Source organism: Panthera tigris, chromosome C1 (genome assembly GCF_018350195.1).
Source record: "Panthera tigris isolate Pti1 chromosome C1, P.tigris_Pti1_mat1.1, whole genome shotgun sequence".
Lineage (NCBI taxonomy): Eukaryota > Metazoa > Chordata > Mammalia > Carnivora > Felidae > Panthera > Panthera tigris.
This window is the reverse complement of record NC_056667.1, coordinates 1,715,354-1,742,628: the sequence shown is the minus strand read 5'-3', so window position 1 is coordinate 1,742,628 and position 27,275 is coordinate 1,715,354. Positions and strand designations below refer to the sequence as shown.

Sequence of the window (27,275 nt, the reverse complement as noted above, 5' to 3'; positions counted from 1 at the left end):
CCATGTCTCCTTCTGTGCCAGAGTTGTGCACGGTGGGTCCGACGCAGACATCAGCCGTGGCCAGCCGGGCTTCCAGGGCCGGACCTGGCCCGACGACCGCAGTCCCTCGCCTAACCGTCCCTGCCGGGGCGCTGCCTGGTCCCCGCACGTGGTCTGCCTGACTCGACCGCGCACGGCGAGTGTCCTGGCACTGAGCGCCCGCAGGCTGACGGGAGCCGGCTCTGCTGGGTGCTGACGGTCATCCCGAGCTGGCTGCCCTTTCCTGCCCAGGCAGCCTGTCCCTCGGGGAGGAGAGCAGGGCCCCTCCCCACGCAGGTGGAGCCTGGGCCCCCGTGCCTCCACACTGCCCCTGGCTCGGCATTGCCATCTGCCTGGCCTCCGTGGAGCTCCTTCCATCGCCAGCATCACAGAGCTCTCTTGGTCCCGGACACCCCAGGGGCCACCGGGGGACTGAGCAGCCTCCTTGCCTGGCACTGACGAGAACCACTTCCGAGGCTGGCCTCTTCTAGACCATTCCGGGGGGCACCTCTGCCCCTCGGGTGGCAGAGAACCAGCCCAGGTGGGCAGCAGGATCCAAGCACGGTCGGGCCAGGTGCTCCTGAGGCCCCGGGTCCCGGGACCTATAGCTGGTCCCAGGTCTCTCGGCCCCCTCCAGCTGCTCGCCCGCCGAGCTGCTCCAGGCCCTGCGTGGGACCTGGTCTAACGCCCGATGAGCTGACCGGAGGCAGAGGTCACAGAGGACGCCTGACGGTGCCTCCCGGACCGGCCCCGCGGGTGCGCCTGGACCGGGTCACAGCACAGCCTCGGCACACGCCCCCTGTGGCTCCACAGCCCCGAGGACACTTCCTGGAAGAAGCCCCGTTTGCACGGGCTGGGAGAACGGTAGGATCTAGAACGACAGCGACGCGGGGAGGAAGGCCCTGCAGATGGGGAGCCGGCGTGGGCTGAGCTCAGGGAACAGAGCGCTTTCACCCCCAGCTCCCGTGGGCGCGGAAGGACCGTCTGCTCAAAACGAGGCTCGTGTCTGGAGATGTAGGCAAGCCTGTCCTCCAAGAGCTACCCGGAGGCTTTTATTGTCTGAGGTTACGTGGTCAATGGGTTTCAAGAGACGTTCATTATTACCTCAGCGCCAAACATCTGTGGCCAGCGTGACTGCCTCCTTATTTCCCCGAGGAGCCCCTGTCAGCTGGATCCTCATTCTACCCTGACCCCATGGATCCCGAGGTCCTGAAGCCCAGAGGAGACGTGGCTTTTCTGGGGGGGACCCACCCAAGGCTCTCCCACGGCGGGGAGGTGATACCCCCCAACGCGCACTCACGCACCCGCCCAGGGTGCTGGACGGTAACGGGCCGCGGCGGTTGGTTACGGTTGCCTTGAGAAGCAACGTCAGAGCCGGCCCTCTCCTGGGCCTGTTCAGTTATTAACTCCCATGGGACATTATCTTGAACCGAATCTCCCGGGTGCAAAGCTGCGGCCGGGCTCTGGGAGAATTTTATCGTCCTGTTCCCGAACACCGCAGACAGCCCTGGGTAATAATTAACTTCTGCCTCTCTCCGTTCCCCGAAGATGATCCTGCCCCTACCAAAGGCACGCCAGCCCCTGGCCTCTCCTCCCACGCTCGGACCCCTTCCCCCGCCCCAGCTCCGAGGGGAAAGAAAGAGAAAGCAGGTCCTCCGGGAGCTGGCATGGCAGACAATGTGTGTCTTGTGTGAGTAATTTAGCACTGTGGCCAGTCAATCTGGTTTCTGGGCCCGCTGCCCTGACCCTCTTTAGAGAGGCTCGCTCTCGCCGGCACAGTGTGAAACATTTTCTTTCACGGCACTGACACTCTGCAGATTGAGACGTCAGCCCGGCCCGACTGCAGCAAATTAGCAATTTTTCTTTTGCTAATTGGAAATAAAAATGTTTGCCGAGGGAGCCGTTTGTCGGCATGCGGTTTTTGGTTTCTGTGCACCGGGAGGCTGCGTTGAAAATGCATCCCGAGACGCTCCCCACCCTGGGGTGCCCCTCGCCACAAATTCTAAGGGGCTTCCTGGTGGCAGGGTGCCGGGGGCGCCCCTCCCTCGCGGCCTCCCTCCGGGCCCGGGACCCCTCCTCTGGGAGAGCGGTTCCCAGAGCCCCCGTGCACCTTCGGAAAACCACCAGGACCGGGCAGGTGGCGAAACCGTCTGGGACGAGCTGGTGAGACTGCGCTTTGCCGAGAGGAGGGGAGCAGAAAATCAGGGGTTAATGGCCGAGGGCAGCCCACACCTCTCCTAAGCACAGAAACGTCTCCTCTCTGGAAAAGCCAGCCGGGTCACATGGATCCTGAATCTGTGTGGGGAGGGTCACCCCCCCTCGTCCCGTCCCGTGTCCCGTGTGCGCCCTGGGAGGGACTTCCTCCGGCCTCAAGGCGGCTGCTGGTTTCAGCCAGCCCTCCCTTCCAAGGGTGGGAAAGACCCCCGCTCCTGGATAACGGGGGGCAGAGGCGCCTGCCGGGGCGGGGAAGGGAAGGAGGCGTTTTCTGCTGATTGGAACAAAGGAAGAACCACGTGGAAGGCCCGGAGTGTCCCTCCCTGAGGAAAGTGGGCCAGGACCTTTAGACGGAGCGCAGTGATTTGGAAATCTGCTTGTAAATAGGCCGGAGCACACCCACCTGTGCACGTACACACACACGCACGCCTGTGCCCGCACGCCCGTGCCGGCGTCGCCGCGGGCGTGCGCGTGAGTGCGTGGCGTTGACCGTGGCCGCCCCACCCCCGCCCCCGGGCTCCCCCGTGGCCCGGGCTCCCCCTCGGGACGCCCGGGGTCTCTCAGGAGCCAGGCCAGCGCAGAAAGGGTTACCCTGCTCCCCCTCCCTGCTTTTCTGATAAAGCATTTGACAGCCCTGCTTAATAATTCTTTCTGCTGGGTTTTTTTTTCTTGATGTCTTTATGTGAATATGAAGCCGGAATGAAAGGCTTTGGGGGACCCCCACGAGAGAGGAAAAGTATGAACCAGGGAGGAAGAAAGAGTGTGCTGTAGGCTCCCCGCCGAGAGCCAGGCATCTCCTTTGGCGTCCACGACTTGGCTTCAGAGGCCCTTTGTAAGTGGAAATGACTCTTCTTCCCTCGCCACGACAATAGGTGTTTTGTCAGAGGGGGCCGGGGTGGGGGGGGTCCGCAGCGGCAAGGGGCTAGCCCCCGGGGCCTGCAGATGTTGGACCAGGGGATGATTTATTGCTCTGGTGTCCTCGGTGGCATTTGGCCACCTTCCCAGACCCCAACATCGGTGGCAGAGGAGGGAGGGAGAGACGGGGAGGGACAGGGCTGTGTCGCCAAGGGGCCCCGCACCTCGTCTGGGGGGACGGTGCTGGGGGTGAGCGGCGCCCCCCACCCTTGGGCAGAAGACGGGGCGAGGCAGCCACTCCAGGCCGGGACTTGGGGGGACCTGGAGGGAAGCGGGCTGTGCCCCCTCAATGGCATCCCCCAGGTTCGAAAGACAACCAGGGAAGTACGGGGATGAGCTGCACAGGGGTAGGTGAAGGAGGAGGAGTGAGCCAGGTGACGACGGTTTGCTCTGGGAAGTCACTGCCCGGCCGCGGTGCCAGGAGGCCCCGAGTGCCCCCCGCCCCGGCCGTCTGCACCCCTGCCAGGTCCCCCAGTGGCTCGTGTGTGCTCCGGGCCGCTCCACGGATCTGTTTTCCTCCCGAACGAGGAGCCGAAAGGAGCGGTTTTCCTCCGGTTCCCTGACCTGGCCCAAGCCAGAGGAGCCATAAATCCAACCAGGAGGGCTGTTCCCAGGCGTCCCGGTCCCTTTCCAGACCTGTGAGCGTCCACGGGAGCGGCTCGCGGGTGCGGGCAGCCTCACACCTGGGCCCGGCTGCCTGAACCAAGATAGTCCCTGAGCCTCGGACGCCTCACCATCGCTACACCCACCCACTCGCCAGTTCAAAGGCCCGTGCCGGCCATCTGGCACGCCGGCCACCACGCCGAGGTGATGCTGGGTCCTTTCCAGTGAAAAGAAATCGCTGCTGGACAGCTCACACACTGCGAAAACCACAGCTTCCTAGCGGAATCCCGCGTGGGGGCGAATTCCACTTTGGGCCTCTTTAACCCGGGTTGGAATGAGCTTTGAAAACACCAAAACTTGGATCAGGGAGCACTGGAGGGAGGGTGTTACATAAACTCGACATTTCTGGCTCCGGGCTGGGAGTGGGACCGCACGGAGGAAGGCGGCATGACCCCGGGGTGGTGGCTTCGTGCCGTGGAAGGCAGTGGTGGCCCCGGGAAGGGACCGTGAGCAACCTGCGTCCTCTGGCTGCCGGTGGCCCCAGGCTTTGTGATGCCGAGAATGATTTCAAGTTCCCCGACCTCAGGTTTGGGCCTGGGCCTTCACTGCATGAGGCCATATGTGGCCCAAGGACAGCGTGGCTCGTGGCTCCCCCTTCAGGTCTGGGGGTCTGCCCCTCTAGGCGGGGTCTGGCAGGTGACGGCCACCCAGAAGGCCCGGGGGGGGGGGCCACAGGACCCCCGTGAAGCCACCGGCCGCTGGGATGCAGCGTGTCCGTGCGTCGTGGCCCTCCCCGCGGGCTGTCACGTGGAGAGTGGAGGGGGGCAGGGGCCGCACGGGCCGGCACGCATGCTCCGTGCGGCCGCCAGGCTCCCCGGCCCCATGGCGCTGACACGGACGTGAGAACCACTCTGTGCTTTTTGTTCGTCGGACACTATTTGGACACAGCCCGTCCAGCGTCGCGAGGGCCCCGCGATTGCCACATCAGCACAAATATCCCCCCCGCCCCTCGACTTCTCACTGGGATATGCGGAAACATTTTTCCCATGGAAAGAGAGTGTGGCCTTTGTGAGGGGGGCACGGCCGGCCCGGATTACAGTAAAGATTAATCCCGAACAAGAGACAAGAAAAATAGACAAAGAGCATCATACACTTCACTTTTCAATGGCTGTTTTCATAAATGTATGAATAATTTAAATTATCATTGCCGAGTATTTATTCGAGTGTTTCAGGGGGAAAAATGCCTCCTCTTTTCTCTCCTCGATTCTTTTCATTTTTGTCTCATCTCTTTTATGTGCTGCATGGGCTGTTTTCTTGCCATCTGAATCGGCCTAGAACAATGGGATGTATGAGGCTGAGGGGGCCGCGGAAGAATGCGGGCCTTGTTGCTGATGCCGTGCTTGACATTGATTAATGAGGGTGCAGACACGGGCAGAATCTGTGAGAGCCAGGGGGAAATCAGAGGGCCCGAGGGCACCCCGAGGCGGAGGGCAGGGATGGCAGTGAGAAGGCCGCAGCCGTCCGTCCACGCCCAGTGGGAAAGGGCAGAGGGGAGGCGGCGCTGACGGACGGGCACGCAGACGGGTGCCCCGGGAACGAGGCACCGGGAGGGGCCCGGACCCCGATCTGCCCGGCGGAGGGAGCGCGAGCCCACCTGCCCGCTCCCACCTCCCAGACCGGCCGGCCCCAGCCCGCCGTGCAGAGGGGCCTCTGGCCCAGAGGGATGGTCCGAGGGGACCACGGCGGACCCCGCCTTCGGCTGGGGCTTGCCCCGCCCTCCTCCTGATGGGGCCTAGTGTTGCCTGCCAGCCCGGGACAGGGTCTGGCCCTTCCGTCCTCTATCCCATCCCACCCTGCTTGCATACCTACTTATTTGTAGAACAGCAAAGAACGCCCGGGGACAGGCCTTCAGTTGGGACTGAATTCTCAACCCAGAGCTCATGAGTGGCCATCGGGGCAGATCAGGGAGGCGTGCGCAGACGGGGTGGTGTCTTCGAAGGGTCCCCGTGACGACAGCCTCCAAAGCCATCCCCCCCCCACCCCCAGTCTCAGGCCTGCTGTTGCCGACCCTGAGTTCAGGGGGTCCCGGGGTGCGGGGATGGCTGGGGGACGGGCACCTGGGGCATCCCCTAGGCTCCTAGGCCCCGCCCAGCGAGAGGGTGCGTGTCCACCTGCCCAGCACGCTGCACCACGGTCTCCCGGGCCAAGGTCAAGGTTGTGCCTCCGTCTCTGGGTGTATCACGTGCGATGTGGATGCCGCCAGCCCAGCGGGCGGGGTCGGGGGCCGCCTCGGGTTTCTGGCTCCTGCCCCAGGCCTGGGGCTCCCGGGCCGGCGAGTCTGACCTGGGCTCTCACTTCGGAAATCAGCTCCTGGAAGTTTCCATTGCTCTGGGCTCCCAGGGCCATTTGGATGGAAAAGGCACTATGTTTGCTCAGAAGGAGAGGTGGGGTTGGGGGTTGACAGGTTTGTCAGAAACCAGAAGTTTCTGGTTTGTGTCCGACAGGAGAGCCAAGTGAAAAGGCACTTATCTGAACAGGGAGACCCTGATCCTTCTTTCTTATTTCCCCCTTTTGTAATAAACTGTTTATGGAGAAACACATTTTCGCCCGGCAGTGTTGAGTGCCTTACGCCGGCTGTGCGCCCTCCGGAGAAGGGGCTGGCGGAACAAGAACCAGAGGTTCCAGACGAGTCCGACCGCGTGGCCACGGGAGACGCGGACATGCGTCTGGCCACGGCTCGCCTGGCCGTTCCTTCAGCTCACCGGCCACTCCCTCTGGCCTGCGTGCTTCCAAATTAATGTACCAGGCCAAGCGGCCTTGATAATGATCTGTACTTGCAGGACGAATGGGGGGCGGTGAGGCCTCGTGGAGGGCACCCCAGGGGCCTTTTGAGTCCTCGGTTATGGCCGTGGCTGTGACCTTGTCCGTGGGAGACCTTGGGGGGACACGGCGTCCCGGAAACGTCGCTTCCTCACCCGGAGTGGGCGGAGCCTGGGAGGGGCCACTCAGCCTCCGGAGTCCAGAGGACACAGGCACCTACGGGTTCACGTCAAAAGACTCCCCAGCACAGAACACACACAGTGAAGCCCCCAACGTTGCAAGGGGGACACCTCCCGGCGCGACACTTGTGGCTTCCCAGCCAGCGACGAGCCTGAGCGGCAAATTGCAGTCGTTACGATTTCATAATTACAACGGCTGAGCGGGGACAGCCGGGGTCCCGTCACCCTGCCCCACACAGCCCTCTCCCCAGCAAAACAGGCGGGGCTATTTCCGTCAGCAAATTAGGCAGAAATGGTTGCATCTATGGCCCGATGGGCTCCCCATCTTTAATTCATAAAGATCTGGGAAGGTGTTTTTCTTCCCTCTCCTCCCTCTCGCCGAATGAGCAGTGCGTACTCGCTGACTCGGGGATCTGAAAATCTGAGTTTGTTGGTACCGTTCGCGCTGGTGACTCTTTTCTGGCAGGGGATGGGGCTGCCAGCGCACAGGACGCGATTTGCGGCGGCTTCGAGAGCCGGGGCCTTCCGAGGAGGGGAGCATCCCTCCTTCCTCAGGTATCACGTGCCCTGTCGCCAGGAAGCTCCCCGCACACGGCCCTTTGGGAGGCTGCTTTTACGGCAGCGCCCGGGCCGGAGGGCTCCCCAAGAAATGGAATAAAATGCCCAGGGACCCCGACTCAGGAACAAGAGAGAGGATCCCTTATGAAGCAGGATACTCAAAAATTGGGCTCCTTTGATGCTGTGCCTCAGGGAGAGGACAGATTGCTGGGGGTGGGTGGGGGGAACAGAGCCAGCAAATGTTGGGTGGGAGCCAAAAGGACACTGCCTCGTTAATTTTAATTTGTGTTGCGCCCATATATTGTGGCAAGCGAGGCAGGGGCGAAGCGGGGAACCAAAGACAGGATGTGAGACTAGGAAATAAGGGATCTGCAGCCAGGACCCCAGAGGGGCCCCAAGCCCTGGGGGCAGAGGAGGGATGTGCTTCAGGCTGCCTCTGGCGCCCCCCCCGCCCCCCCATCTCGGCCCAGCCCCCCACCCCTGGCGGGGACGCCCCGAGTGCCCTTGGTGGCCTCGCCCCAGGCCGCCCGGCCCCTCCCCACCACCTGGGGCCGGGGGGGGGGGGGTGCCGAGATCACCTGAAAGGCAGCCCCGAGGGTGACCCAAGCCCTGAGCCCCTGGCGGGGACAAATGAGGAGCTTAACTAGTGCGGGGCCACATAAAAGGGGAACAGGAGGAACAAAGCTTCCTGTGGAAACTGGCCCCTTTCCCACCACATCGCGCCCCCACTGAATGGGGCCGGGCTAGGCGCAGTCCCTCCGCGGCGCTGACGGGTTTTCACGGGAGGGTGAATGGAGTGCAAATTAGCGGAGCCCTCGGGACGCTTGTTACTGTCACTCCCAGACTGACGCCCAAAGGCCACGTGAGGATTAATCCATCTAAAGAACGCGTCCATTATCAGGGCAAGGTAGGAAGCTATTTATTGTGGTCCCTTTCATGTTCGTCCACGTTGCCCACTGCCGTGAGGCTTTCCGCAGGGACCGGGCGGCGGGCGCACACGCTGTCCCCCGCTCACGCGCGTGGGCCCCGGCTGCCGGGCGTGGCCTGCACGCGCGCGTGCACACACACGCGCTTGCACACGCATGCCACAGAGGCGCCCCGGTCTGCTTCCCGCAGGTGGATTGTTCAAAAGGACCTGGGCTGTCTGGTCGCTGAAATCCTTCCATGAGAGGCCACGTGGGGTGGAGCGGGGCCGAGCCGGGTGGCCTCACGGTTGCTCCCCAGGGCCCCTGGGGACAGAGGCCCCACGATCATCGAGCAGGAGGAGGACGGGCAGAGCAGAGCCCAACTCGTTTTCGAGATGCGAATCCACTGAAGTCCCCAACCCAACAAAAGAGCCTCCATTTTAGGCCAAACCATCTTCTCTTAGGGCCGGCCCGCTGCCCGCTTCCCGGTGGGTCCAGACCACGGCCTTGGCACAGAGACCACCGTCGAGTCAGACCCTCACTCGTCTCAGACTGGAGCTGGACGATGTTCGAGGACGCAACTCACAGGTGGTTTCGACGGGTCTGTTTGGGAGAGGGAGAGGGATGCTGAGGACCCCTCGGCCTGATGGCTCACGAGCGGGGGCGGCCGGCGGGCGGCCGGCCCTGGGCCGTACGCGTGTCCGAAGAGCGAGTACATACACATCTCACAAGTTAATAAGAGACTACGTAAGCGAAAAAGGAAATAGATATCTAATGAGGCAATACGTAAATATCTAATAAGCGAATACACAAATACATATCAAACGAGTAAGTCTCTAACGAGCGAATAAATGAACGAGAGGCTAATGCTCGAATGAATAAATATATATCTAGAGTTGGAGAGTGAGTCCTTGCAAATCCCGCGAGTCAGGACATGCGCTTCGCTGCAAACTCTCTTTCATTTCAAACCCTCAACTGGGACTACGGGGCATCTGTTCTTGGGAGGATGTCTTGGAGGTTATTCTATGAGCCTGTACACGTGGCCCGAGCCCCGTGTGCACACACGCCTCTGAGAACCCTCTCTGACGCCTGTGACAAGCCTGACGAGGCCCCTCCTAAGTCTGCAGGACGTCATCACCTTCCCGGGCCTCAGTTTCCCCGTCCATCACAGGAAGAGCATTCTTTGCTGCAACGGCTCACGCCGATGGGGTCCCGAACCTTGAAGACCCGCCCAGAAGCCAGTGTTGCCCTTGCTGTGGTCCGGACGCCCCACGAGCCCACAGCCAGGAAACTGAACGTGGGAGCGTATCCAGCTTATAGAAAGCTATTTTCCGGTAGAGTAATTCTGAACGCAGGTGATTTATTCAATATATGCCCGTTCTAGACACTCATACCTGGGTTACTTTGCAAAATAAGGTTATACTAATAGTCGCCGATTTTCTGTCGCTGGGAGAGAAAAGCGGCTCCCAGTGCAGGCCATGTTCTCACAAGTGTCTCTAGAAGGTGCTACGGCACCTTCCGTGTGAAATGAGGGTCCTGGGAATGGACTGGTATGAGAACAAAAGGGAAAAGCACCCCCAGCCGTAGGGAATCAGACCGCAGCTGGTTGAGGCTATCAGCCTTGGCCAGGTCCTCTTATCCTGCCAGCCTGGAAACTTCTGGAGATAGTCCTGGGCGGCAGTGACCAGGGGGCCACGCTACGTGGCCCAGAACTCAGGGAGGTCCCTGCCCGGGGTGGGTGGTGGAGATGGTGGTGCGGAGGTTCCAGGCGTCAGTCGCCAGGGCCCCCCAAAGCAGGGGCACATTTGCGGTAGGGCGGTCCCCCACAGGCTCCCAACGTGGGGTTCCAGGACACTCCGCCTGGATGCCCCGCCCCCACCCGCACCTGCGGAGTTTCCAGCTGGAATGTGCAGGGGGGGAGCCGAGGCCTTGGCCGCCTGCCTGGCTCTCGAAGGGGAGCACGTGCATGGAAGTGACCTTCACAGACCTCACCCGGAAACGGGAGCCCAGCCGGCTGTGGTCTGTCCGAGGTCACGGCGGAGCAGGTGTGGAGGTCGGGACAACCCCGTCGGGACCTGGGGGCCCGCGGAGCTGGGCTTCTCCACCCTCCAGCTCGGGACAGTTTTCTGGACTCCTGGGGGTTTTGAGCCGGGCCGTGCTTGGCAAACCCCAATCTAAGACTGATTTCATGTCCTTATCTTGTTGCTTTCCTACTCAGGCATGAACCTTTACCGGATCAATGATTAATTTTTCTTGTCACTGGAGCCAGAATTTTCCCATATTTTTGACAAAGACATTCCAAGGCTGCCTGGCGTCTGGCCCACCCCACCCAGCAAGCAGAGCGTTCCCTTCCCAGCTCATCGGGAATTGCCAAGGCGGCCTCGTGGGCGTGAACTCCGTCCGCAGCCACCGTCTCCCCCCAGCAGGTGGCTGCAGGAGGGCTGGCCTAAGTCACCACTGCACCCGTGGATCGACGACCCCCGGAATCAAATGAGAGATCAGCACCAGGTCACGGACAGGAAAGCCTGCTCTCTGGCAGCGAGCCAGGCTTCCCCTCTGCTCACCGGGACTCTGCATGGGGGCCAGCGGGGAACCATGGTGGGGTTTGGCCCCCCAGGCTATCCGAGCCCACTGGCCTTGTCACACCCCCGGCCCATCGCCAGGGCCTGCCAGCTGCTGCCATCCAGCGGGTGGGGGGGACCCGCTCGTCCCTGTTCAGGGCCGGACAGGAGGGCCTGTCGTCTGCCCTCTCCGCATCTCCCGGGGTCTCCGGGGCACCTGTATGGCAGCTTCAGACGGGAGGAAGAAGAACCCGGCTTCTCCAGGCCTGGGGAGGGGCCCAACTCAGGGCTTAGGCCAGGTCCTCAGGAGGCTCCACAGAATGCGCGGTAAGACCCGCAGCCTGGGCCCGAGCCCCCCTGGAGCCAGGGGCACAGGCTGGGGCTCAAGGCCCTGAGTTGGTACAACTGGGCACTGCTGTCCCCTTGGCACGTGGACGCCTGGGGGCTTCCCATGGGCACCTGGTCCTGGTGGACGGCAAGGTACCTGCCGGACAGAGAAGCAACCACGCCGAAGGCAGAGGTCGGAAGAGGGGGGGATGAATTCCTCCTCAGCCCCCCTTGTTCTCAGGCGAGGGCGCCTCTGCTGCCCAGAGGACATCTGGCAATGTCCGGACACACGTCCGGCCGTCAGGACTTTGCGTGGGGGCTGCCGCACCCCACGTCCTCAGCACCCTGCGTGCCCAGGACGGCGCCGACAGCCGAGGCTCCCCGGGCCCCTCGAGTCGGTACGGGCACTGGGAGAAACCTGCTTTGAACGAAGAACACGAGGGGCCGCTGTGTGGGTCACTCCGCTCACCCTCCTGTCACCCCCTGGGGCAGAGACCCTGTGACCGCGGGGCCCCCTCACGGTCCTGATGAGCCCGTAGGCTGCAGGTAGACCGCGGTCCGAACACAGAACACACGGGGCAACGGCGGGAGAGGCCGGGACCACTTTCTAGACGGGCACACTGAGGCACAGCATGGAAGGCCACCAACCGAACGGGGGGCTGAGGCGGGATCCAAATCCCGGGCTGTGGAAACGGGTCTCACGACCACCGTGCCACGGGCCACAAGCGTGGGCGAAGGGACTTCCCCTTTGGCCCCGCGCACAGCACAACTCAAAAATAGACCTTAAAGCAAAGTCCCGCCCTGCACTAGCTCCGGCCTGCAAACTCTGAATTACAAATGCACTTGGCCGCTTCCACACTGTCCCTGGCAATGCACTGGCCACCCCGGGAGGCAAAACTTCACGTATCTTTGCCACGCACGGATGCCGAAGGCACTGAGGTCGTAAAACTTGCTGTTAGGAAGGGACCCGCTCGGGGAGTGTGCACGGCGGAGCACGAGGAGTGGTGGTTAATTAAATGACCTTGTGAATTTCTTTCCAAATCATAAAAAAGGGATAAACAGCATTGAGCTAGAACTCTTTCCCGGATGTTATTTTGGAGACGGAAAGCTGCCGAGCTGGCACATTGACCCCGGCATGGATGCGTCTGCCTGCCTGGGCGCCCCCCACCCCGGGACCGTCTCCACTGCTACAGAAACAGATTTGTGGGCTGCAGAAAACCTAAATCGTACACCCGCCGTTTCACAGAGCAGCCGGGTCTCAGCCCCGAGGGCTCCTGAAGCACCCGTGTCGGCCGCCCTGCTGGGAGGCCACCCCGAGGGACCCCCAGAGGCTCGAAAGGGACCCCTCGCTGCACATGCATTGCGTTGGCTCATCCCCAAGGACTCCGAGCCCTGCCCACCCAGCCTGGGCGCGCACCTGGCTGTTCTCTCCCTCCGACACCTGAATAAGTCTGCCTCTTCTGGGGTGAGGAGCTCACGAAGGTGTCTGAATGGGGAACGTGACGCTCGGCCCCAGGACACCTTGCCAGACCCCAGGACTTGCCACCTATATGGGCTTTGCGCCTGCCTGGGCCCTGGCCCGCGCAGGCAGGGGGGACGTGCACGCAGCCACCAGCGAGTGGCAGAGCTGGGCTCCCGTGACCCACGGGAGCAAACCCACGGCACCAACAGAGACTGATCCTGTGCAGGATGTTCACTCACCGGGAGGTTTCACACTGGGGCCTCCTGACAGGCTCACGGCCCTGATACGGACCCGCTTGGGGACGGTGAAGACCGAGACCAGGTCCGGGCGGGTCAGTGGGCTCTCGAAGGCCACCGTGAACCAGCTCTGGGACCCCGGACGAGGGTCTTTACCAAGCAAACTGTGACAAGGGTGCCACTTGGGGTCGCTGGCAGCAGGGAATGAGGTGGGGCGACTACCCCGTCCACGACTCATGGGAACTGCTGAGCACCAGCCAAAGGGTCGGGGCCGGGCAGGACCCGCGGGGTGGGGGTGGCGGTTCGGGGTGCGCCTTGCCTCTGCGCCGTGGGGAGTTCTGGAGTTCGAACCCTCTGGATCCCCCGGGCACCCGCATCCTCGCGAGAGGGTAAACCGGGCAGGATTCGAAGATGCTGAGTGCGGTCAGAGGGCACAGGGGGGCCAAGAGGGGGCTGGCCGCCCGCCGTGGGTGGGCCTTGAACGGCAAATCAGCTTCTCCGAGGACGAGGACACAGGGAAGCCCGTCCTGGGTCCCCCCCCACCCCAGGCGCCCAGCCCTACACCTCACACACACCGTGTTCCTTTTCATGTCCAGCAGGCCGCCTAATAACCAGACCCCGCGTCGCTCTTAATCCCTACTTTCTTTAAAAAATGGATTAGGAAAATCTCATCTGGAAAATTAATTAATGTGTGAATTCAACAAATATTTACTGAGCATAGCACTTTGTTAAGTATTTAATTTTTATGGAAGCCCGTCCCCCCCCCCACCTCCCACCCCCGCCCCCATTCTTTCTATGGGTTTCGTTGCTACTTTCAACAGCGTCCTCCTCCGATTCAGCTCGCAAGATACGTTCCTGCATCTGGAATGGGCCACAGGGCACGTATTAAATCTCCACGCTCGGGCTGGAGACAGAGATGTAGAGAAATCCCCCGGCCTGATCACAGGTTGCGGGGGGTGGGGGGGGGCAGGCATCCTTGGCGGTGGGGCGGGGGGGGCTCCTCTGACACGGGCGACCCGGCCCACGGCCTCCCGGGAAACGTGCGGGCAGAGGGAAGGAGCTCTTTGCAGCGCCCTTGATGTGTGCGTGCGATTGTGTCCGCTGTCATTCCCCCGCGGGCCTGGGGATTATTTTCAATGCCCCTTTTTCCCGCCCTCCGCCTGTCACTGGCTGTAGGTAAGTACATCCCCAGGAGCAGGCCCCGCCCCCCGCCGAACAAAAGTGGGCTTGCCCCCCTTTTCCCCAAGAAAATAAGCCGAAGCCTTTTCATGGGCAGTGAATGGGGCCCCTCATTTAGGCCGTATTATACCCGGGCCTTCATTTCCCCTTCCCTTCTTTACCTCATTCAGGGGGGCTCTGACTTCAACTAATTCGATAACAATCCCGCCGGGCCTTCCCAGCCCCCGGCCCCGGGGGACATTGTCCGGGTTCGCGGCCTTCCCCCCGCGCCGGGCCCGCTCTCCAATTAGCCAACCGCTGGGCCCCTCTGTCCCCCTGCACTGCCTTCCTGCCGCCCGCCCACTTTTCACCGTGGCTTTCTGAGCTGGACTCCCGAGGGCCCCCGGGGGCGCAACCCCGCGCGGGGTCAGCAGACCTGGGGGCGGGCAGAGCAAAGACACGCGTCCGCAAGGCCCGCGCCGGCACCCTGAAACGCGACACAAACAGCCGGGACTCTGACCCCTCAGCCTCGCCGGTTCCGGGGTTCAGTCTCCCCGCGGCCGGTCTCCCCCTCTGACCCGAGCGTCACCGCTCCGGTCCCGGCGACCACTCCCCTCTCAGGTGCGAATACTACATCTTTTCTCCCCTTAATCCGTTTCTCCTGCTCGAGGAAGAGAGTTCCAGAGCCCCGCAGGGAGGCCCTGCAGGCTGGCCAGGGCCCGCGCGCACACAGACCGGGGCCCGCGGGAAGGCCGTGCGTCCGCGGGGGCAAGCCGGGTCCCACGTTCATGATCCCCCAGTGGACAATGTTGGCTCAAAGAACAACTGGCTGAAAAGGCTAACCCTAAAAAGTATCTTACTGTTATGACCCGGGCTGTGATTCACCAAACCCCTCCCGGGGTCCCTTCCGGGACCTGGAATCCACAGGCACAGCTCCTGGCCGGGGGTCTCGGGCACGAGCGTTCCTTCAAGGACACCAGGACCAGGCGTCGTAGCAGCATCTCCCGTCACCTATGGTACCTGGGAATGACCGGGCCCAGGTGTGTTTGATCTCTTAGGAGTCTGCCTGGGTTGCATTCTGCGCCCCCAAGGTTCGTGTGTGAAAGCCCTAACCCCAGGCCCCGCAGACTGGGGCCTTACGTGGAAATAGGGTCAATGCGGACGTAATCAGTTAAGGTGAGGCCCTGTTGGGGCCTGCAGGGCCCAACGTGACAGGCGTCCCCACAGAGAGGGGCACACTGTGCACCTGCGATGCCGTGCAAAGATGAAGCCAGAGGTCCTGGGGTGATGTGTCCACACACCAGAGATTTCTAGCAAACCACCGGATTCGGAGACGGCGCCCTGCGGACGCGCCGACCCCGGGACCTCCGGCCTCGGGGGCTTTGCCGGGGCGGCCGCCCCTCCTCACTGTCAGGTGCGCCGGGACCTGGAATCCACTCGGCGAATCTTTCCCTCCACTGCTCTGTTCAGAAAGTGCCTTGGAAGGTGGGCTCACCAAGACCGTCTGGGCAGCAAAGTCAGTTTTGGGGAGGCTCCTGATCACGTACTCAGGCCAGCGTGTGGGGGTGCATGGAGCCGTCGAGGGTCACTTCTGATGACTGCCATGTGCGCCCTTCTGCACAAGGGCCCGGAGGAAACACAGGAATGAGCCAGGGGCTCGGGTCCGGGGGGCGGCTCCTCCACACCCGCCAGGAAGAAGCCAACAGGGGCCGGTTAGCTCATGGGGGACACAATGCCCTTGTGGAGAGAGACCGTGGCCCTCGCTTGGGGGTGCGCCGCCAGGTTCCATCAGACCCTTCCTTCCCCCCGCGTGAAGACCAGGGTATTCAGGTGACAGGCGGGGGATGGGAGGCGCCTTCAGGCCGGCGGGTGTCAATCCTTGCTTCACAGGCGGGGAAGCCGAGGTCAGAGGCGAGGACGGCTTGCTGGAGTCTCAGAAGCACCGTGAGTCCGAACGCCTTCCTCTGTGCACCGCGCCATCTCAGAAAACCCCGCAAACTATCTGAAGCTTACGTGAGACGCACGCGAAAGTCTTGGAATGGCCATTCGGTCCCTCACCTGCTCGTGCGTTAGAGCGCGTGACACGGTCCCCGCGATTAACACGAGGAAGGCTGATGACGTGGGCCTTTGCGCTCACAGCCCTGACCCCCGCCGCGCCAGGGACCGGCCGGGCAGCCTTCTCAGTGCTCCTGCGTCTCCCAGCACGAGGCGCGCCCCGTTTCCTGGAAACGGGTGAAGGGAAGTGAACCAGCCTGAGGTCTGAGCTGGACACAGCGCCCCAGGTTACCTGCTCTTTTAGCAGCATCCGCTACCCTTCCTGAGACTCGGTTTCCCGTTATGCAAGGGAGAGGACGAAAATCCACCTGGAGGTAATGGGGGGGCAGGACAACACGTCCCAGGGAGCACCTCCAGGTGAGGACCACGGAGCTCTGCTGTCTGGACCCTCAGAAAGGGGCCCATGCAGACGGCCACCCCCAGAGAGGGGCTCCCCACCGCACGTGGGCTCTGAGGACTGTGGGGGGCACCCTGGAGCAGCGTGACCGTGCTCCCTGAAGCCGGGGCAGCTGGAAAGCCCTCCTGCCCTCAGCCGAGGGGCTGTGCGGGGTCCTCGTGTACAAAGGCACCGCTCAGACAAGGAAGCCAGACGAGCCAGGGCTGCGCCTGAAGGCCCCAGAGGAAGGGGGCCGTCTGCAGGCAGGGGAGCCCCCCGGACGGGGACCCGCCCCGGGCACTGGAAGCGGAGGAACCGAACACGCGGCCGGGTGCGGGGCGCCACGAAGGCCACCCTGGGCCTGACGTGCCTCCTGGCTCGCGTTCCTTGCCTTTAATGTATTTCAAATTCCAAGTAGGATTAAACGAGGGAGTCAATCCAAGACAGACAGACCCTAAAGCATCGGGGAATTCTGGTTTTGCTCTGGTTTCAGCGAGAGCCTCGCGTCTCCAGACAGGCCCTGCTTGTGGGCCTCGGCTCCTTGTGAGGCTGGAGGTCTGCTGGAGGGACGCACGCTCACTTGGCGTCAGGGAGCAGGCACCTGCCAGGGGCGGAAGGACACAGACCACCCCCTCGGGCGCCTTGAGCCCGCTGCTCCGAACGGCCGGCCAGCCCGCGTCCCCGGCATCGGTGGGGATGCCCCGTCCTTAGCGGTGGAGTCCAGACCTTGTCAGGGACCGTGCCCCAAGGGCCACCTGACTGACGTTGGCATCTTCCGGCATGACGTTCAGTGACAGCACCGAACACGGAGGCTCAGCGGCATATCCTCTAGGTGTTTTCTCCCAGAGCCCCTAACCGGGCTGGCCAGGCACCCCAACTCCCACTGAATTTTCAGGAGCCCCCACCTCATTCTGTGGGTCCCACCAATGGCTTTGAGGTCTCTTAACGTACTGGAATCTAAAGGAAGCCACTGGCAAAGGGCCACGGCCACGGCGGCGTCCCACAGGCCGGCCAGACCTCAGGTGCCGAGAGGAGCCGGCCGAGGCTCGCCTTCCCCGAGACCAGCCCTCCCCAGGGCCGTCTGGCCGCGCGGCCGGGCAACAGAGGGGCCCCTGGGCAGCCGCACCGCGGGCTCTCCCTGCCGGAAGGTCGGAGGTGAGCCCTCAGCCTCCTCGGAGAGTCAGCGCCATGGTTACCTTGGCGGGCGGTCTGGCATCACAGCCGACTGTGCGTCCGGGAGACGCGAGGTCTCATTCTTCAGGTGACCCCGGGAGGCCGCGACGTCCGCATTTCCCGGGGACGCAGAGAGACGCAGACAGAAGGTGGGGCTGCAGACACGGGCCAGTGTCACCTTGGAAAGCTCAGATTTGAGACAGGGTCAGCAGGGGCCCCCTGGGACCGCGCAGGGTGGTGACGGCCTGGGCAGGGGTCAGGACCCGCTGCCGTGCGCCCTCTGGCTCCTCGGTTGGCGAGCCCTCGGGTGGATGGGACCCGCGTGGGGCGCTCGGGGGCTCAGCTGGCTCCCCCTGGGCTGGGCACACTCACGTCCTTGTCACCTGGTGAATCTTCACGCACACGAGGCTTGGTGGAAGTTCACTCCATGGGACGCTCCCGTGTGAACCAAGCTCCAGCCACCAGAGCCGTCGGAACCTTCTAGAAACGTGGACCTTGGGAAGGTCCTCAGCTCCAAGGTCTGGCCCAGGAGAGGCCTCTGCTCCCTGGTCCCTGCCCGGGACTCCGCTCTCTGGACAGGGCAGGAGGGAGGATGGAGCTGGTAGCTCTGTGGGCAGACCCGTGGCTGTCACCCCCAATGGCGTCTCCTGGGGCTCCGGGGCCTGCAGGCCATTTCATATCCTTATTGTTATTTCCAGCCATGATCCCCCTCGGCACATGAGGTTTTCCTCTGGCGCAGAAGGAGGCCAGGGGAGGGGGCTCGGCCACCCACAGGCCCTGCCCTCTTCGGCAAACACCTGACTGCGTCCTCCCGGCCGGTCCCTCCCTGCTCTTCCCACGGCCATTTCCTGCTTTCGCCCTGACCCGAAGGTGCCCGTGGAAGGGGAGGACCCGCCAGGCATCCTCATCCCTGTCCCCTCCTGGCAGCCGCCTCCGGGGCCTCCGCTGAGTGCCTGGCTGAAAGCAGGCTGATAAATTAGTCTAGAGGGAAACAAGGCCGCTCCTACTTGTAAAAGGTCATGGCGACTTTGTTCTGGGTGAGGGTTTATCTCGGCTGCCGCAGGGACAGACAATGCCTCGGGCCTAAATGGCAGAAATCTTAGCTCCTCGTGAAATGACTGTGCTGATAAACCCGAGGGACTTTAGAAAGATCTAAATGGGCAGGAGTGATGCGGGCTTCTGGAGCAGGGCCGAGCAGAGAGGACACAATGGGATGGGCAATTAAACCGGGCATTAGCCCAGACGGGAGAAGCGCTGTCCTCCAGCCAGACGCAGGTGGTTCCCGAGGCAGCAGGACACGCACGCGGGACCCTCGAAGGGCCGGGAGCTGCCGCTGGGGCTGGCCTCCAGGGTGACGGGTGTCTGGGCCCGGGCCAGCGCTGAGGGGAGCCGGGCCCCTGGCCCCTGAGGGTGACATGTGGCCGTCCTGGTCTCAGCATCTTCCTTCCTGGAGGAGGAGACCCCACCAGATACACGAGCGTGTGTCCTGAGGGCTGATTTTTAAAAGTCCCTTTCAGGCTCTTTCATTCGCAGTGCTCTAAATGGTGTGAAAGGCGAGACGGGCGCTGCCTGGAGGCCGTCCCTCGGCCTCCGCCCTGAGCCCAGACGGACCGCTTGCCCACAGAGAGGCTGCCCTGGGCTGACTGGCCCCTCGATCAGGGCAAACCCGGCGGGACCCAGGGGGCGCCGACGCCCTTCACCTGCCCGGAGCCGAGCAGTATGTGCACGGCCGTGCTGCCCTCCGTTTTGGCTGGGGCCGAGGTGGCCCGTGACATGCCGAGAACACATTCCTAACCCAGGGGTGACCGGTCACAGAAATTCTCAACTGGAGAGAAGCTCTGATAAGCAGGCCAGGCCTGGCTGGGCGGTTCACGCCCTTGTCCCATGACCCAGGGAGACCTTTTATGGCCTGAACGCCTGGGGCTCTCGTCTGATCCAGCGGGAAGGAGGCCCACGGAGGGGCCGAGGCCGTGCTGGGGTTTCCCAGGGACCCCCCCCCCCCACTCCTCTCCCTGGGAGGCCTGCTGCTGGGAAGTGTCTAGAGTAGAACTTTCTCTGCATAAATGACGATGCTACAGATGCGTCATTCTGGCAGGTGTGCCCTCACCACTGCTTCCTGGGGGGGGCGGGGGGGGGGCGGGGCCAGCCCCCAGGGGCCTCCCTCACCACTGCGGGCACGGGGGAACCGGGTCCCGCGAGTCTGGCCACTCGCCCCTGTGCCAACCTACTGCGTGACCCTGCGTGACCCCCTCTCTCCACTGTGAGACTGGCTGCTGGCCACCCCAGCAGTTTCTGGGCACGAAGCTGTGGCCACAGCCCCAGGAGGGGTCTCACCACTGGTCAGCCCTCAGGGGCCACCGTGTGGGGGCGAGAGCTCAGGCTGGGTGACGGTAGGGCCCCCGCAGCTCCTTGCCCGTGGAGACGGCCCCACCCCCACTCCCTCTACAAGGCCCTGATAAGGTCTACGGTGAAGAAAGGCTCTGTGGCTACCTGGTCCCACACCTGCAGGAGAATGTCTCTCTGGGGTCGCAGGGGTGAGGAGAGGGAGGCACCGGGAGGAGGGGGCAGGAAATTTAAGGTCAGCCCTCATCCGCCGAGTGTGCAGACCCTCATGGCTGATTAGGATGCGCGTTCCTGGGGACCCCCACGGGAACTCGGATCCGGTATTTTGGCCCCAAATCTGCATTTTGAAAGTGCCATAGGGATGCTCAGCACACCAGTTTGGGACCCAAGCCTGAGGTGAGCGGCTGGGGGGGGGCGTGAGGGGTCTGCCCCTCCCTGGCCTCTCTCTTTCCGGCCAGAACAAAACCTTGCGTGCAAAGGGCGATCCAGACTGTGCCTCGAAGGCTGCCCGGCTGGGACGGGTTCCTGCCCGGACACGTCTCAGACGCACCCAGGCCCCGGGCGCTCGGGGCCGAGGCCGAATCCTGACCTCAAGGCTCTCTCTGGGGCCTGGAGAATTCCACGTCATGATGCCCTGCCAGGCCCTGCTGCAGCCCACGGGGCTGGGACGTGGGGTCGTCTCCGAGCGGTGGAGTAAGGGCCGGGACCAGGAAGAGGGTGTGTAGACTTCATGTGGTGCACAGTAGGTGCCCGGCCGACTCGGGCCTTTCCTCTGGTCTGCACCACTGGCCACGGGTCTGCCCGGCCTCGCCAGGTGCCCTGTCACATTCCCCCTGTGAGCGGTCAGCTCTCTTCCTGGAGGAAAAGTCGAGAGAAAGGGGGGGAGGGAAGAGGGGACAGAGCCTCGAGGGGGGCGGCGAGCAGGGCCCAGCCAGAGCCCCACGGGAGGGGACCCGAGCTGCCCAGCCTCCCCTCCGCCCCGCTTCCTGCCCACGACCCCCGTCAGGATTTTCCGCGTTCACAAGCAGCCCTTCGCAGAGTAGGGGTGGGTTTGCTTGGTTGTCACTGGTGTGAGAGAGACGCAGAGGGTAAAATACCATTTAAGAAGTTGGTATTTGGGGACGTCTACTCGAATATGAAAAGAAAATATTTATTTCCTTTTTCGCTTGTGAATCAGAATGCTCTATTTAAAGAAAGTACCCTCTGCTGGATTGCGGCTGAGTTATTACCCCTTAAGGAAATAAAGGAGAACAGTATCAGGGAGGTATTCTTAGTTAGTCATTCTCTACCCTTTTTTCTGAAATTCCTTATATACCCGCGCCTCGGAGCCCGGCCAAAGATAGTGCAGGATCTCATGGCATTCTTGGGCTGAAACGTCTGGACCCAGTGTCACGGTGCTCGGGGGTGATGGCGGAGGGGTTGTGCTGAGTGGCTCCAGGAGACCGAGGAGACTGAGTATGGGTCTCTACGCATCCCTACACCCCCCGCGTGCACAGCGAGCCCAGCCCGGGCCCCGTTCCCACAGGACGCGGCCCCTCAAGTCCAGAGTCCCATTGGTCGGCCCCAATACACCACCGTCCAGGTGTTGTTTCCAAGGGTGTGAACGTGCACTGAGTCACCCATCTAAGACTTCCAGAACGTACGGTCAGCCTCCTAAACGGATTCAGAAAATCATTGGGCGGCGGGGTGGGGGGGAAGCCCATGCAACGTTTCTCAGCCTAAAATAAAACTCCAGACCGCCCTAGACGGAGGGGGAAAGCGCCAGGGAGAGTCAGTGCCAGGCAGGGGAGGGAGAAGCAGAGAGGATCTGAGACTCCCGGGTCCCGGGGGGTAAGATGCTGCCTGCCGGTCCCCAGTGCGCAGAGAGAGAGGACAGCCAAGCTCTGGGGCTGAGAATACCATGTTCGAATACTTAACCCGCGAGGCTGTCAGACCAGCGGGAAGCCGCACAGGGAGCCTCCGCGATTCAGGGGGGCCACCCTCTCCCGGCGCCCACACGGCCACTGCTCTTGTGCCACTGTTGGCATTACAAGTCACACGGTCTGAGAGCCACCCCAGCCTGTGTCTGCTCCAGGGTGGGAGACGCTCAGAGGAGGCTCATGTGTGAGCCCTGCCCAGGGGGCGCATGTGCACGGGTGTGTGTGTGGGCCTGGTGTCCTTGGAGCAGAGCCTGGTGTCCCTGGGCTGGGGGCTGTCACTTCTCAAATCACCTGGAGCGCCCGCGGGAACTCCCAAGTCCAGCTTTCTTCTCCCGCCATCCTGGGGCCGAGGGGCCTCCCCGGCTGGCTGGGCCTGAAGGGCCTGGGGTCCCGTGGCTATTGACGGCTCCTGGGCAGAGGAGCACCCTGCCCGCTGACCAGGTGACCCCGGGTGCACGAGCTCTGCTTCTGCAGAGGCTGCCGGCAAAATGAAACACCCACAGGTCCGAACCGGCCTCCGGCCACTGTTGGTGCTTCTGCTGAAGGACAAACCCTTCCTCCCCGAATCCTGGGGGATGACCGAGCCTGGCTGTGGGAGGTGCCGGCTGCCCCGTCCCCTTTGGGGCTGGATAGGAACCCACGGCCCGAGGGGTCAATACAGGGGGCAGGGTGCTGGGGAAGGCGGCTTACTCTTCCGGAGACATCAGACGCCTCGAGGGGCTTGACGGTAATGTGGCGACTACACGGGCCCAGCTCTGGGTCCACCCTCGTTCTTGTTTGGTCAACTGTGTGGTAAGGACTAGAAAGAATGGAAGCAGGTTCCCGAGAGCCTGGGGAGCTCTGTCTCCAGAGGGAGGTGGGTCCTTGGTTATGAGAGGGCACCCTCCTGCCTGGGCTCAGACCTACGGCAGAACTGGCCCCAGCTCCTGACCCGGCCCCCGGTGGGGGCGAGGTGGGGGGGCCTGGTCCAGGTCCCGCAGCAGCGGCAAACTGTTGTGGCAATGACCGTGGAGAAGGGGAGCCTCGAAACTCCATCTCCTTGCCCCCTGGCCCCCAGCCAAGTCCCTTGTGATAAGAGACCACCCACCCAGTACGTGCACGTGGGACCCTGAGGCTCTGAATCGAGGGGTGCGCTCGTTGAGAGAAACACAGTTCTAGAGGGGAGGGTTGGTGGCTTAGGGCTTCCTCTGACGCCCAGAGCCCGGGAATTAATCCGGAGCCTGCTAACTCAGAAACTGGGCCAGAAATCACGTGAGAAGTGTCCCCTCAGTTGCCCCAACGCGCACTCGTGGAGCCAGCTGCCCAGAGCTGCCAAACCTAGACAGGGTGGACGGGACACCTCCTGCCCTTGGAGGTGGGGCACCCAGTCTAGGGTTTTCAGCAAAAACCAAGGTGTGCGTGCGTGTGCTCGCGTGCGTGCGTGTATACACTCACATGACCACACAGGGGCGAGTCTGGGTTCACTTCTGGATGTGGAGGAGAGAGGCACAGGTGTTTGAGGTGAAGGATGAGTGGTGGGGAAGAAGGAAAAGAGGTTCCCTGTAGAGACCCTGGATCCGAGGAGGAGAAGGAGGCCTCGGGTTGGGGGCCGGGAAAGCCTCCCGGGTCCTTGGAGCAGCTAGTCATCGGCGCTGTGCTTTCACGCGTGTGTCACCGCACCTCCGAAAGCCCCCCGGAGACTTCCATCCGGAGGCGGGAGAGGCTGCTCGGCCACGCGGGAGGCAGCCCAGTGCCCGGGGAGCCAGCGGGACGCCCACTGGGCCTCGTCGCCAGCCTCCGCTCCAGTCCAAATTGAGACCTCCGAATTTCCTGTCGTTTTAAGGATGCTCGGCAGCTACCTTGGAAAAGAAATCATTGCTTTTCTAAAAATACACGTAGGTGGACAAGCACGGACACCCAGGGAGTCAGCTTCCGTTGCACCCCGGGCCCTTCTCCAGGGCTGTGTGTTCCGGATCATAATGTGATCTTAAATGCACGGCAATCTCTCAGCATCTGAGAGCGCAGGGCCGCGTGGTAGCTTTTGCCTGCACAACCCGCCCCCCTGCCCCGCCCCCAGCCTGGCATCTCTGGGTATGTCCTGGCACCCCAGGGTCTACAGGGGGCAGGGGGGTCCTGGCCCTCGGCAGAGCCTGCCAGCAGGCCCCCGGGGACCCGTGGGGGAGTGGGCCTGGGGGCTTTGTGATCGAGGCGTTGGAGCATCAGAGCAGCCTGCGGCCTCGGGGCCCTTTTCCCCTGTGACCCCCAGAGCTTCCCATGTGGCCCCGGCCCAGACACGGCCTGTTTGTTGACTGAACAAATGAACACGTGTGTGAATATTCAGAAAGTAAAGCCAAGGGGTGAGGTAATCCAGTGGAGTGAATTCTTCAGATAAATGAAACCCCATCAATTCACGTTACCACTTCCCCCCAGCCTCTTACAGGGAGGCAGGCACACTTATTCAACAGCTGATGTTAAAGTGCCCGTTACGGGCCAGGCAACGCTCCGGGCACTGGGGACGCTGCCCTCAGCTGGCTTTCCAGGGGAGACGACGGGCTCTCAAGGAGGAGACGAGCCAAACTCGGGCAGTGTCGGGGTGAAGACTGTCCCTGCCCCCCCCAGGGGCCGGCACGGTGCCCCCCCCCACCGGCCACAGGCCCTGCCCGGGGGCAGGTGGCACCCCCAGGAGCCCACTGCCTCGGGCTGTCACTCGCAGCCAGCTCTTAATTAGCAAAATAAGCCCCACGATGATAAATGTCATGATTTACTCAACAAATGATCAAAATCATTGTTTTTTCAGACCCCAGGGCAATCAAATGCAATCACGGGGTGATTTATTCTGGGCAGACTGAGTGGTGGCTGCATTAGCCAGCAGGCTGCGTCTGGGCGGAGGGGGCGGGGGGTTTGGGCACCTTCCCAGGCAGGGGGACAGACCACCGCCCTCTGAGATGGATCCTGGGGGTCGTTGCCACGCACCCCACACTCCCATCTGGACACAGGGCTGGGGTGCAGGGGACACTCCTGACGTGGGGGTCACTCCCTGCCGTGTCCCAAACCACCAAGGAGGAGGGAGGTCCAGGGTCACTGGCTGTCCGATGAGCGCATGGGACGGGAGATACAGGGGACAGTCGGAGGGACCTCCCCACGCATGCCCGTTACTGCCCCCGTGACCTGGAGCCTGAAGGTCGTAGGTCACCCATGGCGCCCCAGTGGGCAGGAGACGCGCTCTTGCCAGAAGGGTCACATCACCAGAAACCACGCGGTGGCCAGGCCCCGCGTCCATCAGGAAAAGAGAAAAGAAAACAGGACCGTTTGGTCTGATTTCCAAGGAATGGTCTGGAAGAAGAATGTTGTTCTCAGAGTAGAAAGAACATTGTTGCCACGGTGCCCCAAAATGACGGTACGAATATCCTATTTGACCTTGATTTCAAACCAGTCCTCCAGCGGATGCCTGGCCAGTGTCCGGGGTCCCTCTGGCTTCTCCCTCCCGCCTGCCCTGGGGCGCAGACCGTGCCCCGTCTTCCCTGGATCTCCTCTGTCATCTTAGCTAACCCGTCATCACTGGTTCTCCTCAGGAAACGAGTCCTGTGGAAATTGCAGCGAAATCAAAGCACCCTGATCCGTAACACTTAAATGCCGGCGCGAGAGCCAACAGTTATGCGTCTAAAACTCGGGCCGCCGCAGGATGATGCGCGCACTGGGGTGTTGTCGCTGGGACGGGCCTGGGACCGTCCTGGCTGTGACCAGAAGGCCCGCGGAGGGCGTCTTCGAGGTCAGAGTGCCTTTTAGCATTCATGGCTCCGAGCTCCCCGGAGGCCCCTCTCCTGTCCAGAGCCACAGAAGGACCCAGGCTGGGGCCCTGTTTGCCCAGGCAAGGACGGGGCCTAACTGAGATGGGGCACCTGGGCCGGCCGGCCTGCCAGAGGAGGGTACAGGGTCACGCAAAAGGGCAATAATCTGTTTGCAGGTGACAGTGGGGAATCCAGCAAGGGCGGCTTAGTTACATCAATTTTCCGGTCCCAAAGCCCCAAACGGAGGTCCGTGGAGCTAGAAAGAAGCCACCCGGACCTTACGTATTTCAGGGAAAAGTGGGTTTTCCCTGAGCTTTCAGGGTGCCTGCCTCCTCCTCTCTCTCCTTGGGGGAGACGGAAGCTGCCCGTCCAAGTCGGCCATCGGTCCTCCGTCGCAAGGCGCAACACAAACACGGCTGGGACCCCGTGTGACGGAAGGCCACCAGCCCCAAGACAGATCCCAGAGGCAGGTAAGCAGCGCCCGAGCTCACAGGGAAAACGAGGTCGGCCGAGATAATGCCGGGGTGCGTCTGGAAAGCTGTTTGAGGACATTGGGCTGTGCACACAGTCCTAAGTGCTGGCATGAAAGGCAGCTGTCAGGTCACGAGCACGGAACAAAGCCCGCTGCGAAAACGGGAGGCGCGCCGGGGAGGGAGAACGTTCCCTCACGTACGTGGAGAATAAGCACTATCGAAAAGTCAACAGGCGCCGGGCAGATCACAGTGACAGCAGGTACCAGGCCTGGCACCGAGCGAGCAGAAGCGATAGGGGCCGTTTCTTTAGGGAAAGAGCAAACAGAAACGTGCATCAGCACAGACAAGAGCAAGGTTGCCTCAAGGTCGTCCAAAGCCCTACCTGTCGCGTGAACCTCTGCCCTCTCAAAGTAACCTGCTCATTCAACAGTCCAGATCCTTCTGAGCGTGTCAGAAAAGCAGCCTTAAATTCCTCTCTGGGGAAGCCAGGTGGGAAGGACAGGACAGGCAGGGTCTGCAAAAGGCCACCTTGCAGCCAAAGCCACTTACCTGTCACGTTGCTGGGAAAAGGCTCTCCTTGGCCCCCCGAGGGGCCACCCCAGAGCAACGTGCCCACAGAACGACTCTGATTTCAAACCCCTTCGCTACCCGCCCCACCCTGCTCCCAGGCCCTGGTCTGCTCTGAAGGTGACCCCGACCTTGAGGAGCACACACCCGTCACCAGGGGACGGACAGGCTCCCACTCCGGGGGTTCGGCCTCCTCCATTCCTTCATCCCTCTGATCAGCCCGCTGCTCGCCTGAACCCTCAAAGCCCCGCACGGAGCTCGGGGCTCTCAGCCGGTGCTCCATGTGCCCGGCGTCCACACCCCACGTGCCTCCTGCTGGGCGGTCGGGCTGCCAGTGTGCAGAAAGGGAGTGGAGACCCCACTTCTGCCGGAGACCCTCCTCCCCCGGTACCACCACGGGCATCAGCACACCCAGCGTCCTGGAGATGCTGCGGAAGGTCCTCAGCACAGGGCGCCTGGTCTTGAGGGCTGGGGAGCAGGGCACACACCTGGGCATCCCAGGTCTCCGGGAGAAATGTAGGCACAGGGGGCAATGTTTAGAAACCATAAAGCCTCCGGAGCGAGAGCAGACACGAGCCTGAGCTGGGGACTTTTCCCAGAGGCCCTGAGAGGTGGGGAGCACTGCCTCCCCTGGCCCTCGCTCCCC

The 27,275-nt window shown here is 62.5% G+C and overlaps 1 protein-coding gene across 1 annotated transcript in view; it reads right to left on the bottom strand.

Annotated features, from left to right (window-relative positions):
• The window catches only part of PRDM16 (PR/SET domain 16), a 314,028-nt gene that overhangs the window by 184,405 nt on the left and 102,348 nt on the right, over positions 1–27,275 (bottom strand). The gene's annotated exons all lie outside the window — the stretch shown is intronic.